This window comes from Pongo abelii, chromosome 11, assembly GCF_028885655.2.
Source record: "Pongo abelii isolate AG06213 chromosome 11, NHGRI_mPonAbe1-v2.0_pri, whole genome shotgun sequence".
Classification (NCBI taxonomy): domain Eukaryota; kingdom Metazoa; phylum Chordata; class Mammalia; order Primates; family Hominidae; genus Pongo; species Pongo abelii.
The window spans coordinates 110,418,998-110,433,109 of NC_071996.2; the positions used below are offsets into that span (position 1 = coordinate 110,418,998).

Sequence of the window (14,112 nt, forward strand, 5' to 3'; positions counted from 1 at the left end):
GCCAGGTAGCTGACTGACAAAGCAAACAGCTTAGGTCTCCCAGAGCCACCGTTCCTTCCAGTAAATGTGATGGATGGACAATGAGGAGAAACGTCTACAATTGGAGAGTAAAACAAAAATCACTTGACAATCCCTGGCATTTATGGAAAATACTATCACAAAAGTCTGAGTTAGGAAGCTCATAGCTTAACAACTGCAGAGTGTTCTTATTAGAGAATAATATACATTATTGTAAAATATTTTTAAAATCAATTTGGAGAGCAAGGTTTTAGCCACAGGGAAGCTGCTTATAAGCATGAAATTCAAACACTTGTGCTCAAGTGACCTTTTCACACAGTAAATACAGATGGAAGAATATGTAAGAGAAAGTACATGACTTTGCCTTAGACCTTTTTTTTAACTCATCACGTCTGTCACCAAACATGACAAATATTTACCCTTCCAACTGTGTGGTGGACTGGTTCTAATTAAAAAGAAAAATAATCTTTGGAAACCTGTGAAATCATGAAGCTGAGTTACTGAGCCCTGTCACAGAGAGGCAGGTTAGTATGTGGTTAAGAGCTTTGAAGCCAAACTTCTTGGGCTCAGCTTCTAGTTCTGTCCTTAATTGTCTGACCTTGGGCAGGTTAACAAACCTCTGTGAGTCTCTGTTTTCTTAGAGATAATAATAATAGGTACCTCAAAGGGTTTAGAGAAGATAAATCAATACACATGCATATTATATATTAATTAGAACAATGCCTGGCATATGTAAGAGTCACATAACTAATAAACATTAAAAACCGCCAAACTCAAAATTTCAGTATACCTAGGTGCCAAAATACTATGGCGTCCCATTATTTCCCCGGTTTTAAAAGCTAAATCTTTACTAGGCAGCCCTGAAGGAGACATTACCAGGTACTATACTTGACCTACTTTCTTCTTTCCACCTTTCCCTTTCCCTTTAAACCTGACTACAAAGCATTCACAATTCTTTATTTGTATCACCTAGAATCAAACCAAACATGCTTGAAAATTTTATTTCATTAAATTGGTGCCCTAGTGAGCCACTGCTCTGTAAGACCCAAAGAGAAGGAGAACGAGAAACACGGGCATTTCTTTTAAAGGGAACCAAGAGGACATGAAGGAGGGCTGGAGGCACAGGAGGAAACCCATTCAGTTTTGGAAACCAGGAAAAAAAGAGGATGAATCACTGAGCAGTGTTAAAAGTTCACCTTCTGGCTCCTTTAAGCCAAAAGTTTAGAAAAGATGTGCTGGCTGAAGAAAAGGTAGCTGAGTGGAGGTGACACATAAACTTTGGAGTCAGCATACTTGGGACCTTGCTGCTTTCATTCCAGACTCTAGAACTCGGTGTATCTGTCTGTTAAACGAGGGTGAGCTTATTAATAAATCCATGTTTATAGTGAGGTTTCAATCAGTTGTGCGTAAGAAACGTTTGTTCAGCCTTGCATGCAGTCAGTATTCAGTTCCTGTCTCAACTCCCTTTCCTCTGCCTGTGTTCACAGAGGTTACTAGGAAGACAGGCCGTGAAATCGCTGTCAATAAAAGCCTTCAGAGCTCATGGCTCCTGAAAGCCAAGTCTACAGACATTCTGGGTACCTGAAATATTAGAAACAGAGAGTCTTTTACGTTTTAAGTATTTTCTCAACATATTGATGGAGAATGAATCCAAAACAGGGAGTGTTCTTTAGGACTGCTCTGAATGAGTAGGACACAGAAGGGGAAGTAAGAGACCCCAGCACCCTGCAGGAGAGACGTGTTAGCATCATGTATTTAATGCTGCTGATCACCCACTAGGCTCTGTTATCTCAAGGGGAAATCTGGCACAAACAAAAAAAGGAGAATGAGGCACCTAAGACTTTGGAAATTCAAAATGCCCTCCACCCATGAAGGCCTTCAAATGTAGTTAAAACTGGAGGTTCCTGGAACCTTGGGGACCAAACACACTTCAAATGCAATGAGGCACCTAGGAAATTCCATGAAATTCTACAGCAACAAGCAGAGACATCTAGTCTCCAGAATCAATCCCAAAATCGAACTGACTTGTCTATCACAGGCAACCACATTCTGAAGGACACAGGAAGGGCAGATAAAATGAAGAAGACTGAAGTGGACGTCTTTGGATATTTTTTCCCATTTCAAACTGTTTGCTTTTCCCCTTGCTGAATTCCTTTAACTAGTTTCATTTTGACAAATAATATCAAGGATATAGTTCTTTTCCAGAAAATGATAAGACTCTTAGTTACTTCCCAGTACAAACCAACTCTCCAACCCAGGAGCTATTTCAGTGTCCTCGTGGCTGTGTCCACTATTGAGAAACTGCAGATAGCTTGACTTAGCTCTGAATCTTATCACCTGACATTGTTTCCTGCTTGCGGCAAACACTACTCAGAATAATACTGAGGACAGGCTCCTTTGTGCCCTGATATTTTAGCCATGTTACTATTATAGTGATTTATCAAGTTATTTTTCCACCATCTGGCTAGTTTACTGACAAGTTGCCATTCCTGCAAATACTAATAAAAAAATTAAAATAATCAAGAACGCCCAATGAAGAAGCAGTGCCTGAAGGCAGAACTCAGAAATCAGAGAAGCAGAAAAAATATATATAAAGAATTGGGAATATGACTTTATATTTAGGGCACAGGAATTGTGGCGTTAGACTGGCCTTGTTTCCAGGTTCTATACCCACCTCTATAAACCAATTCCTACTGGAAAGGCAGGTCAGGGAAATTCTTCTGTCAGTATTTTCAGCATGGCCAAGACTGCATCTCCCTAAACACCAACAGTCACAGCTTGATCTTGGGGGGTGGACATACCTGTAGCCATGATACATTTGTTTTCATCCTTAAAAGCCTACGTGAAGATTTCTGCTCATTTCATCAAAGGCTGAATTTCTTCCTTTATAAAAGAAAAAAAGAAAGGCTTTCTTTATGAGAGAGGGGAGAACTGCACATCAGTGGTACCGGAGCAGGTTTCATGCAAAATCAGCTCTTCTCTTTCACTCTCCCTTCTTTCACTTTCCCTTCTCTCCTTCCTCCACTCCAGATACTTCTCCTGGGTATAAAACAGAAACTGTCATGCCCTTGCACAACACTATGCTGTATCGCACTTGGAATGATGCACACTGTTCAGCTCACTGCACCTCTAGAGTGAACAAAAATGCTCAAGAGTGGTCTATGTCAGACAGGTAGATGGAAGAGAGACTTAAAAACCCAAGACTCCAGTCCAGGAAGGGCATGTGAGTGAAGGCAAGGACACCACCCAGAGGGTGAGTGAGGCAGTGAGGCTGTGTCCCCACAGCTCACAATGCTGGAGTCAGAGGACACCCTCAGGACCTCCCAAATGTCAGCGTGAATATCAAGAACCATTTTCTCTGTCTGGCAACAACCCTAGGATACTTGTTTCCCTGGGGGAGTATATGCCACCTCAGAGGTGAGAGTAAGTCTCATCAGGTGAAAACAGATTTATAGCCAGATGAGGGCTCGTAAGGAGAGGTAAGGGTGCTTGAGAAACAGGACTGACATTTAGAGAGGTTAAATCATGTCAAGAACTTGCATTCTCCCACAAAATTCATCTGAAATGAAATGTGGTCTAAACTAGTGTGGCATTTTGTTAGTTTCTTACAGGGTCGCTCTCCCTATATCGTGATCATCAGAATTGACTGATCAAAAAACACTGCCATAAATACTTTTTGAGCATGCATCTATGATATATGTAGGCTTATTCATGAATCATACAGATGTACTAATGTCCTATTAGGATATTATAAAATATATATTCAATAGACCAATTAAAAATGAGAATAAATTAAATATAAATAGAAGTCATACATATTTCTTCTTGCCTTCAAAAAGACTGTGTTGCACAACCCTACTTCTGGCCACTGCCCTGTAGGATAAATAAAAATAGCTTTGGTCTCAGCCCCACCATCTCACTGGTCTTAGGGCTTCCATTCATGGCTCCTACAGTCTATTCTACTTATAACAGTCAAAGCAATCCTTTGAAAATGTAAATCAGAGCATGAGTGACTCTTACAGGGGGCCTTAGTCTATATATTTCCATATAAATGGTCTCTTTGACATCCACTGGATTTTATGCATTTAAAAACATTATTCTGCAAAGGGTTCCACAGGTTTTGCCAGACTGCCAAAGACATTCACCCAAAAAAGGTTAAGATGAAATTAAAGTGTAAATGTTCCAATGGCTTTCTATCATTCTCAGAAAAAAAGTCAAAAGCCAGGCAAGGCTCTACAGTACAGCCTACATGATCTGGCTCCTGGCTACCTCTCCAATATCATCTCCTACGCTCCCCTCCCCGATTCACCACATTGCTGCCCTGCCTGCAGGCTCCCACCTCGAGGCCTTTGCACTGGCTCCTTGCTCTGCCTGGAACACTCTTGCTCTCTCACTTCATTCTGGTCTCTGCCTGAATGTCTCCTCCTCTTAGAGAACTTCCTTCGCTATCCTCTGTAAAACAACAGATTCTGTCACTTTCTCCATAGCACTTAATTATTTGAAATGAAATTGCATATTGTTGCAGTGTATTATAGTGTGTTTCCCTCACAAGAGCATAAGCTTCATGCAGACATCCATTTTGCGCTGACACCAACAGCACAAAAGCAGTGCTTGGCTCAATCCTGTCCAATACATTAAGTGAATTTAACAAAGCATCCTGATTTGCAACAAAAACCTGAGTACACCTAAGCAGCAGAACAGCCTGTGTGATTTCCAATCCCTCACTTTCTAGGTATTAAACTGGTTTAATAGTGGAAATGTTTGCTTGGTTGCTTAAATCTGACATCCTTCTTTTACAAGGACTAAAATGTGGTAAGTTTTCCTTTACCATCAAATATCACTTCTACTATCTTCCACAGCCTAAAAGATGAGGATCCTGAAAACTTCCTATAACCTAATCTCACACATAGGAACCTAGCCTCCTGAGCAATATCCCCTCTGGGAAGCAAAGTGCGTCATTTTATGAAACTGATTTGTAATGTTTATCTCTGAAGATGTATTTGAGACAGCATAAGTGATATGTCAAATGAACTGTGCTGTAAATTTGCCTTTAAGATAGAGAGTGTAGCATAAAATATGAACACGTGGCAGAATTTTGCACTCAAGGTTTAAAATCTGTTGAAAATAAACTCACTGATACAAATGTTCTGCGTTCATTTCCTGATCCGCAAAATTTCAAATTCTTAATCCAAGTTCTAAAGAGATTAGGATTTTGACCTGCCTAGATTTCTGTTAAGACTAATTTTACCTGTTTCCTTTTATTTATTTATTTATTTTTAATGTGGTTCTAGACATTTAGGTATGTCAAGGTCCTAGTCTCTTGAGGACTTGGATTAAGAATTTGGAAACTCTGCAGATCAGGAAATGGAAAAGAAAACCGGGAAAGAGGAATACTTTGCAATGAGTTAATATTGCTGCCTAGTACATCTAGAAGAAATCAGCAAAGACCCATCAATTGCTTTCACATCACACTCAGTGGCACTTGAGAATTTAAGCAAGCTGGAGAATAAAAGCATTGTAGAGAAAGGTCACTGAGCTTTCTCAGCACTGGAAACAGAGTAACCGGTAAACTTCACTCCATAGCTTGTCAATGTCTTCTCAATGTGTAGGTGATGCAACTGAAAAATACCTATGCTAAGTCACTGAATCTGCTTTGGAAAATTGTCTCAGAGCCCCTCTTAGATTCCAGCTGGGTCTCAAATATTTTTTTTCAAGGCTTTTTGCGTATCTGATTGATGGAAAATAAAAATTCTTTTATAGAATTCCCAAAACATTTATAATAGCTACTACATAAATTAAAAGGTACTCATTGATGATCCATGTGGCTTTTTCATTCATCCATTACTTGCTTACCCAAAGGCGAGGTCCAAGTACCTGAGTTTACATAGTGCACCAGTCACTTTACAGAGCATGCAAACATTTGCCCTATTTGTTTTTATTCTTTTTTTTTTTTTTTTTTTGAGACGGAGTCTCGCTCTGTTGCTCAGGCTGGAGTGCAGTGGTGCAATCTCGGCTCACTGCAAGCTCCGCCTCCTGGGTTAACGCCATTCTCCTGCCTCAGCCTCCCGAGTAGCTGGGACTACAGGCGCCCGCCACCATGCCCAGCTAATTTTTTTGTATTTTTAGTAGAGACGGAGTTTCACCATGTTAGCCAGGATGGTCTCGATTTCCTGACCTCGTTATCCACCCACCTCGGCCTCCCAAAGTGCTGGCATTACAGGCGTGAGCCACCGCGCCCGGCCTGTTTTTATTCTTAAAACAGCTAAAAAACAATAACTGGGCCTGGGTTAGGTTTACTCCTCACCACCTTAAAATGTTTGTTCAAAAATCTATAACCCAAAATTTAAACCATATCCTCAACGAGGTACAGCTCCTACTTCAGAATACGGAGAGAGGTGAGAAAAGATTTTGACTGACTACTGCAATTGCTGACAACAATTGTGTTTGTGTCCAATATAGTAACCACTAGCCACACATGGCAATGAGCTCTTGAAATGTTGCTGAGGTAACTAAAAAACTGAACTTTTAATTTAACCTTAATTAAAATTAAGATTAAAAAACAGAAGCAGTGTAAAAATATTTCACACTCTTATTTTGGCAGAACTGCATTTAACTTTCACCATTGAAAATTTATCATGAGATATCCTGGAAACATACAATACACACTGGATCTCAAAGAATTAGTATTAAAAAAGAATGTAAAATATTTCTCACTAATAACTTTAAATATTGATTTTATGTTGAAATGATTATATTTTAGATATATTAATTTAGGTAAAACATATTAAAATTAATTTTACCTTTTATTTAACTTTTTAAAAAATGAGATTACTAGAAAATTTAAAATTACATATGTGGCTTGCATATATTTCTATTTTGGACAGCACTGGTTTAAAATATATTTTCTATGTAGAAACCCCATCGACTCAAGCTTAAAGGCTCATCCTTCCCGTATTTTTCTCCATGTCCAGCCCATAGCCTAGAATCCCAGTGTTTCCATTTCTACATTCCAACCCATGGTAGAAGCACTCTCCCAGGCTCAAAATCTTAGAGTTATTTTTAACTGTGAGAAAGCTAGGGGAGGAAGGACTCAGTAAACAAGTCCAAGTACTCCACCTTTGTGGAATCTCTCCTCCCCACCCCTGGCTTTTATTCTCATTACTATCAACCTTGCTGTGTACAAGACCCTGAATGCCTCACCAAATGCAACAGCAGCCCTTCTCTGTTTCGAGGGATCTCCTCCCTGTTGCTGCATCAGGATCACCTGAGGCACTTATTAAAAATGCAGATTCCGAGTTCCCATCTCAGACCTTGTGTATCAGAATCTGTTTTTAGCATCTCTGTGCATGGGTTCATGAATCTGAAGAAATGACATTTAAGCCGAGATACGAAGGAGGAGTTAATCAGGTGCAGCGGGAAGAAAGCTCTGCAGGTTTAAAAAGCAGCACATACCAAGGCCCTGGGAGCAGAAGCAGCTTGGTGCTTTTAAGAAACAGTCATTAAACAAAAAGGCTCAAAGAAGCCTTTTTCTCTGATCCCCACCCCACCCCCAAACTTAACAGAACGTTTGGAGCCTCTCTCACTGGCCAGGATGTAAACTTTGTGAGGGCAGGGGCCGCATTTGACTTGTTCTCCACTTTATCCACAGTGGCTAGCACAAACTTTATACTTAGTAGATGCTCAGATAACACTCTTATTTACATATAGGACCCATAAAAGTGCCATTAAGAAACACAAAATAATATTTCTCTTTAAATTGTTCTCATCCCCTATATCCATCTCTCTTTTCATAAGCAGTCCTCTAGCACAGTGGTTCTCAAACTTATTAGAATTCCCTAAAGGCTTGTTTAAAACACAGGTTAGTGAACCCCACCCTGAGAGGTTCTGATTCAGTAGGTCTGATTCACAAGGGGAGGGCCCAAGAATTTGCATTTCTAACAAATTCCCAGATGATGCTGATGCTGCTGGTCCAGAGACCACACCTCAAGAACCACTGCTGTAGTGGGGAAATAAAATGAACTCAGCATCAAAAAATAGATCATTCTAGTTCTGGCTCTGCCACATAATAGCAATGTGGCCTTGTAAAGGTATTTAATAACTTCTTTGGGGACTTATGGCTCTTAACTGTGTGAGGAAGGAATTAAAAAAAAAAACTGTCCCACTTCCCTGTAGTCATGAAGATTTCATGGAACCTAGTATCTGAAAGTGACCGGTCAGTTACACAGTCCCAAATGAATAAAAAGTGTTAACAGTGTTTGTTATTAAAGTTGCTATTCATAGTGGTGATATCAACAGGGAGTTTACAGACACACAGGAAGCCAGAGAGAGATGTGGAAAAAGAGACCTTTGTCACCTGTATGTCCAGGGCAAAGGCACAGGGCTTCTCTATAAGACTCAAACTGGAGCCCAGCCTGCCTCGTGGAGCACAGCCATGGAAATACACAGGACTAAAGAAATCCTTTGGGGTCACGTGCCGTTTTTAACAACTGTTAACTTTTCCTAAAATGTTTCTTTTGAGACAAAGTGTTAGATTCTTGGTGAATTTGTTTGAAATGTTGGAGGAAGACTGTGTTGGTCATGAAAATTAGTTACTAACCAAGATGCTGAAATAAATTTAGCTGTTGAAAATTAAAGAATTTTTGCAATGTGTAATTTGTTATTCCAATACATGTGTTTTCAAATACTGTACCATGTTTCTCATAACCCAAGGAATGCCATAAAATTATTTTTTATTTAATTAAAAATGTATGCAGTATTCTAGTAGTTTCTAGTGGGCTGAGTGAGGTTTAGCCAACAAACACCACTGCTCCCCACCACCCCGACACAAGGCAAAACAAAAACTCATAACTGTTTAGATATTACTATAATTTTCAAAAGACTGTAAACTCACTTAAGAATTTAGACCTCAACAACACTTATACCTGAAGCTGTATGTTCTCAAGTTTTGAAACAGGTAAGCATGATCATTTGGGAAACTACATTTATTATTTTTTTTAAGCAACAAGTTTAATTTGCTTGCCTTTTTTTTCCATTTTACTTTGTTTTTATTCTTTTTGTTTTTCAAGGTTAACTTCAAAAATTATTTTTGTTAGCTTTTTTGGAGTTAAATCCAAATAAAACTTAATGTCATCTTGGAAATTTAAATATATTTTGGTGATTACCAGTTACAATAAAGTTAAAAGCTAGGTATATACTAAATTTGAAGAAAAATGTTATTAAAACATTAATCTTTCCCTTTCAAGATGACAACTACACCAGGTGAATCTGTTTGAAACTCATTTGTAGAACATTTTTTTTTCCATTTAGCAGCAATGTTATCACTCCGTAGGTCAAGTTCTCACAATTCAATTTGATGTATTAAATAGAAATTTGATTATTAAAAAACGTTAATTTTAAACTCACCTTTGATCAACCTTTGCTTTTTGTTTTCAAATGTAAAGATCACCATACGGCAGAGGACATATACAGGAACAGACTCTTACTACAATGACCAAGCTATTATTATTATTATTATTTTCCTTAGAGACAGAGTCTCACTCTGTTGCCCAGACTGGAGTGCAGGGGTGCAATCACAACTCACTGCAACTTTGAACTCCTGAGTTCAGCCTCCCAAAGTAGCCTCCCAAAGTAGCTGGGACTACAGGCTCTGGTGCCACCACACCTGGCTAATTTTTTTTTTTTTTGTAGAGATGATGCCTCCCAATGCTGCACAGGCCGGTCTTGAACTCCTGGCCTGATGTGATCCTCCCACCTCAGCCTCCCAAAGCACTAGGGTTACAGTTATGAGCCACTGTGTCTATTCCCAAACTATTAATTTTTGAATCACCTTAAAAGATTTTCAGAATGAAGAGAAAAAAATTCACTTTTACTCCAAACAACATGTTCCAAGCATGGGTAATATCAAGGCATCACTCTGAAAGTGATACCACTAAATCAGAAGTACACCCTGTAGAAGTAAACCAACATAGAAAAGGAAACTTCCCCTAAAAATGCAGTCAATTCCAGAGGTTGGCAAAAGGTGTACAACTCCTAGCGAATATAGCCAAGGAATTCATTTTTCTTGCAAGGAGGGTGGGTAGGAAGAAAAAGATAATCGGAGAGCACACAGCTTTGAGGGAGGGTAGGTCTGCATGACACCCTACTGGGGAGGCTTTTGGAAAGCCTGAAGGAAGGTGAGAGGACTGTGTGTCTGTGAACTACAGAAAATGCAGGGACATGGAGGGCCAGGACAGGTGGGGAGGGGAGACTAAACTAGGCCTTATCAGATCAGGGACCCATGGCGGTCACCCATTGGTACGTATCACATTAGTTGACAATGTCTAATTTACTTCCCTGGATACACTAAATTTTGCTTTTTTGCTAACCAAAAATTTAGAAAATATACACCTAAATCATTTATTATTTGGATAAAAGTTAACTTTCTGCTACATATGTGAGACATATGTGTGTGTGTATATATATACACACACATATATACACATATATACACACACATATACACACACACATATATACACACACACATATACACATATATACACATATATACACACATATATATACACATATACACACATATACACACATATACACATATAGATACACACGTATACACATATATATACACACACATATACACATATATACATACACATATACACATATATACACACATACACATATATACACACATATATACACATATACACACATATATACACATATACACACATATACACACATATACACACATACACACATATATACACATATATACATATACACATATATACACACATACACACATATACACACATATACACATATACATATATACATATATATATATATGAAAAGAGATAGATCAATGGTATTAAAAAAAAAACCATAAAAGAGGACAATCCAAAAACCACCTAAGATCTGCTTCTGGAAGCTATAAAGTAAGTGGCCTCAGCATCCTAAATTTGTTTTAATTAAGTTAATGATAACAAAAATTGATATTCCTTGATGATATAAATACAGATGGTAGAGAAGTAGCTTAAGCATATCACTAGTTCATATGGTGATTTTCTCTAAACTTAAAAAAATAAAGGCAATTTTATCAATCTTCAAGAAGTCCAAATGAGATCAGATGTGGTGGCTCACACCTGTAATCCCAGCACTTTGGGAGGCCACAGCAGGCAGATCACCTGAGCCCAGGAGTTTGAGACCAGCCCAGGCAATGTGGTAGGTCCCTGTCTCTACAAAAAATTAAAAAATTAGCTGGGCATGGTGGTGCACACCTGTAGTCCCAGCTACTTGAGAGACTGAGGTGAGAGGATCACTTGAGCAGGGGAGGCCGAGGCTGCAGTAAGCAATAAGCTGTGGTTGCACCACTGCACTCTAGCCTGGGTGACAGAGCGAGACCCATGTCTCAAAAAAAGAAGAGCCCAAATTAGATAATTTATATCCAGATCATGGAGAGAAGGGCCCTCCCTGGGCCAGCTACCATTCATGTTGAATAGATATTAATCCAGTTTTCTATAGCTTTTTAGAGGCAAATATCAGTGAAGATTTAAAACATCAATATGTGTACATAATTCTCTTCCAAGATGATTAAACATTTTTTTAGAGACTAACTTTCCCCATTAGCTAAAGCAACCCAAATATGTACCTTACTCAAATATAAAGTCTAAGAGTAACCCCAAAAGAAAATTTTCATTTGTTTGTTGTTTTGACACATAATAATCTAGGATAGATGCTCTTCACATACCACTGCCTATGTACTCAGGAAAAGATGTACACAAAACCATGTCACTTATTTTTCTACCTTATCACCCATCACTTCTTACATAACCCTCTAGTCTCCAACATCCCTAGACAGCCCCCGCTCCCCAACTCCCGCCCAAGCCTTTCTCACTTGCTGGGATGTCCCCTGCTCAGAATGTGCCTATTCTCCACATGTCACCCCATCCGCAAGGATTTCTCCTCCTCAGAAAACTATACCCTTATCTAAGTTTTCACTCTTTGGCCAGTTATTTACTATTTCCTGTAGATATTTATCTTTTTATGCCTTGATCCCTTGCCCTGCTTCTCCCCACACACATTAAATGAAAAGTGCTTTTAAAACAAGGACACCTTATACCCCCAGTGGAATAAACGCTGATTAAGTATCTAGTGTATGTCCAGGCACTGGGCTAGATGCTTTCTCACTGGCCTCTTTGTAATCACGCACAAAGTCTAGCACAGGCTCAGACACACTGTAACATGCACTCAATACAACGTTTGCTAACTGAGACATCAGACCATCAAAATCCAACAGCACGAAAAGCTTTGTTACCACCTTACCTTCCAGATTCATAAACCCTAACATGCATTATCTCCGAAACACTTCATCTCTGTCCACGGGTAAACAGGAAAAGTCAAATACTTAGACTTCTGGTCTAACTCACTGGCAATGAAAGAAATAGTCTCTTCAGTGTGACAAGTTAGATTCAACCAGCATTAATTGTTGGTTCAAATATATGCCAACCAATGACACTGCTAGAGATTAAAGCTAAATGGGAAGGCTCTTCACGTTAGAGCAGCTCCCAGTTAGGAAAGCACCATGCATACATACAAAGAACATGAGACTCAGTATGTTTGATACACATGTGTAATGTGGACATGTGAAACAGAAAATCCCTAAGACTTGGTAAGACTATTAGAGCAGGTGTCCCAGAGACGATCAGCCCCCCTGAAATTTGAAGGACACCAAGGACAAGGGCAATAAGTATTTCCTGGAGAAGGAACAGCATGCACAAAGGCCCAGAGACAAGAGACAGTGGTTTATCATCCTGAGGTCAAGGGTAAGTATGTGAGGAGGACCCTCAAGAATGGACTGAAGAGGTGGTAATGCCAAATCCTGAGGAACCTTGATGACAAACTATCCCCTCAAGAGACTGACTCCCTTGAGGCCAGACCCCACATCTGTGCATAGTTGTGTCCTCAGGGCCTGGCACAATGTGTGGTCCTAGTACTTCCAAAGCATATCCTGTGGGAAGTGGCTCTAGATGGACTCTGATAGAGTTGGGCACTCCTTTCTCTGACTCGCCTAACTTCCTGTAGAAGAGACTATCATATTGTTTGAGTAAATTGTTTACATTCTATGTAGCTCCACAAAACCAAACGGTCCCTTTAAGGGCAGAGGCCAGGCTTATTCACCTTATTATTCCCAAGACTTAGAATGCTGGACACATGTCAAAGACCCTCAATTAACCTGGCTGAATGAACATACCCATATACTACTGGTCCATCTCCAAACCTTCCTTTTAAGCAGTTACCTAGATCTTCCTACATCTTCTTTCTGCTGCTCCCTAACAGGAATCATTAGGAAGAAAACACAATGACTGAAACCACCCGTGAAATCTACATTCACATTCACACACACACACACACACACACACACCCTGCCCTCCCCCCCAATCTGCAAACAACTCAGCACAAACATATTGACACCCACATATGTAGAAACACCCCCACACAATCTGTCATCCTATATACCTCTAACCTCAAACAGCCTTAATTTTTGTCTGTACTAAACTCACAGCTACAAAATACTTTCTCTTCATTCTTCTACTGAAGAATGAAGGCATTCTGGGAGGAAAATGTCAATGTAATGTGACTTTATATTTCGGAAGGGGGAAAAAGAGGTGCAAGAAATATTAAGATGCAGTTAATTTGACTCCATATGCTTTTGTGCTTAAGTTATTAATTTCCCAGTCACTTCATATTACTCCAGTAATGTAATATTCTCATGAAATGCAAAATGTAAATTATGTTTCCATTCAGAACTTAAGCCATTCCACAGAAACCTAGTTTTCATGCAATTATTTTGATCTTGCAATGTACCACAAACTACGATGTACTAGGATGTTACCCTTATCATTTCATACATTTAGAATTTCAGAACTCAAGAGTTTTCTGTTAAAATGTCTGCATTAAAGGCTTTTTGAAAAGGATTATTAAGACTAAAAGCATAGCAGCAACTGCCAGTTGTCCTCTATATTCATTCTCCCCTTATCCCTAGGTAAAAGTATCCCTAGGTTTTTGTTGAGCTTATGGCCACCCAGAATA

The 14,112-nt window shown here is 39.3% G+C and overlaps 1 protein-coding gene across 8 annotated transcripts in view; it reads right to left on the bottom strand.

The window, feature by feature from the left end:
• Nucleotides 1-14,112, bottom strand: part of KLF7 (KLF transcription factor 7) — a 98,997-nt gene that overhangs the window by 13,947 nt on the left and 70,938 nt on the right. The gene's annotated exons all lie outside the window — the stretch shown is intronic.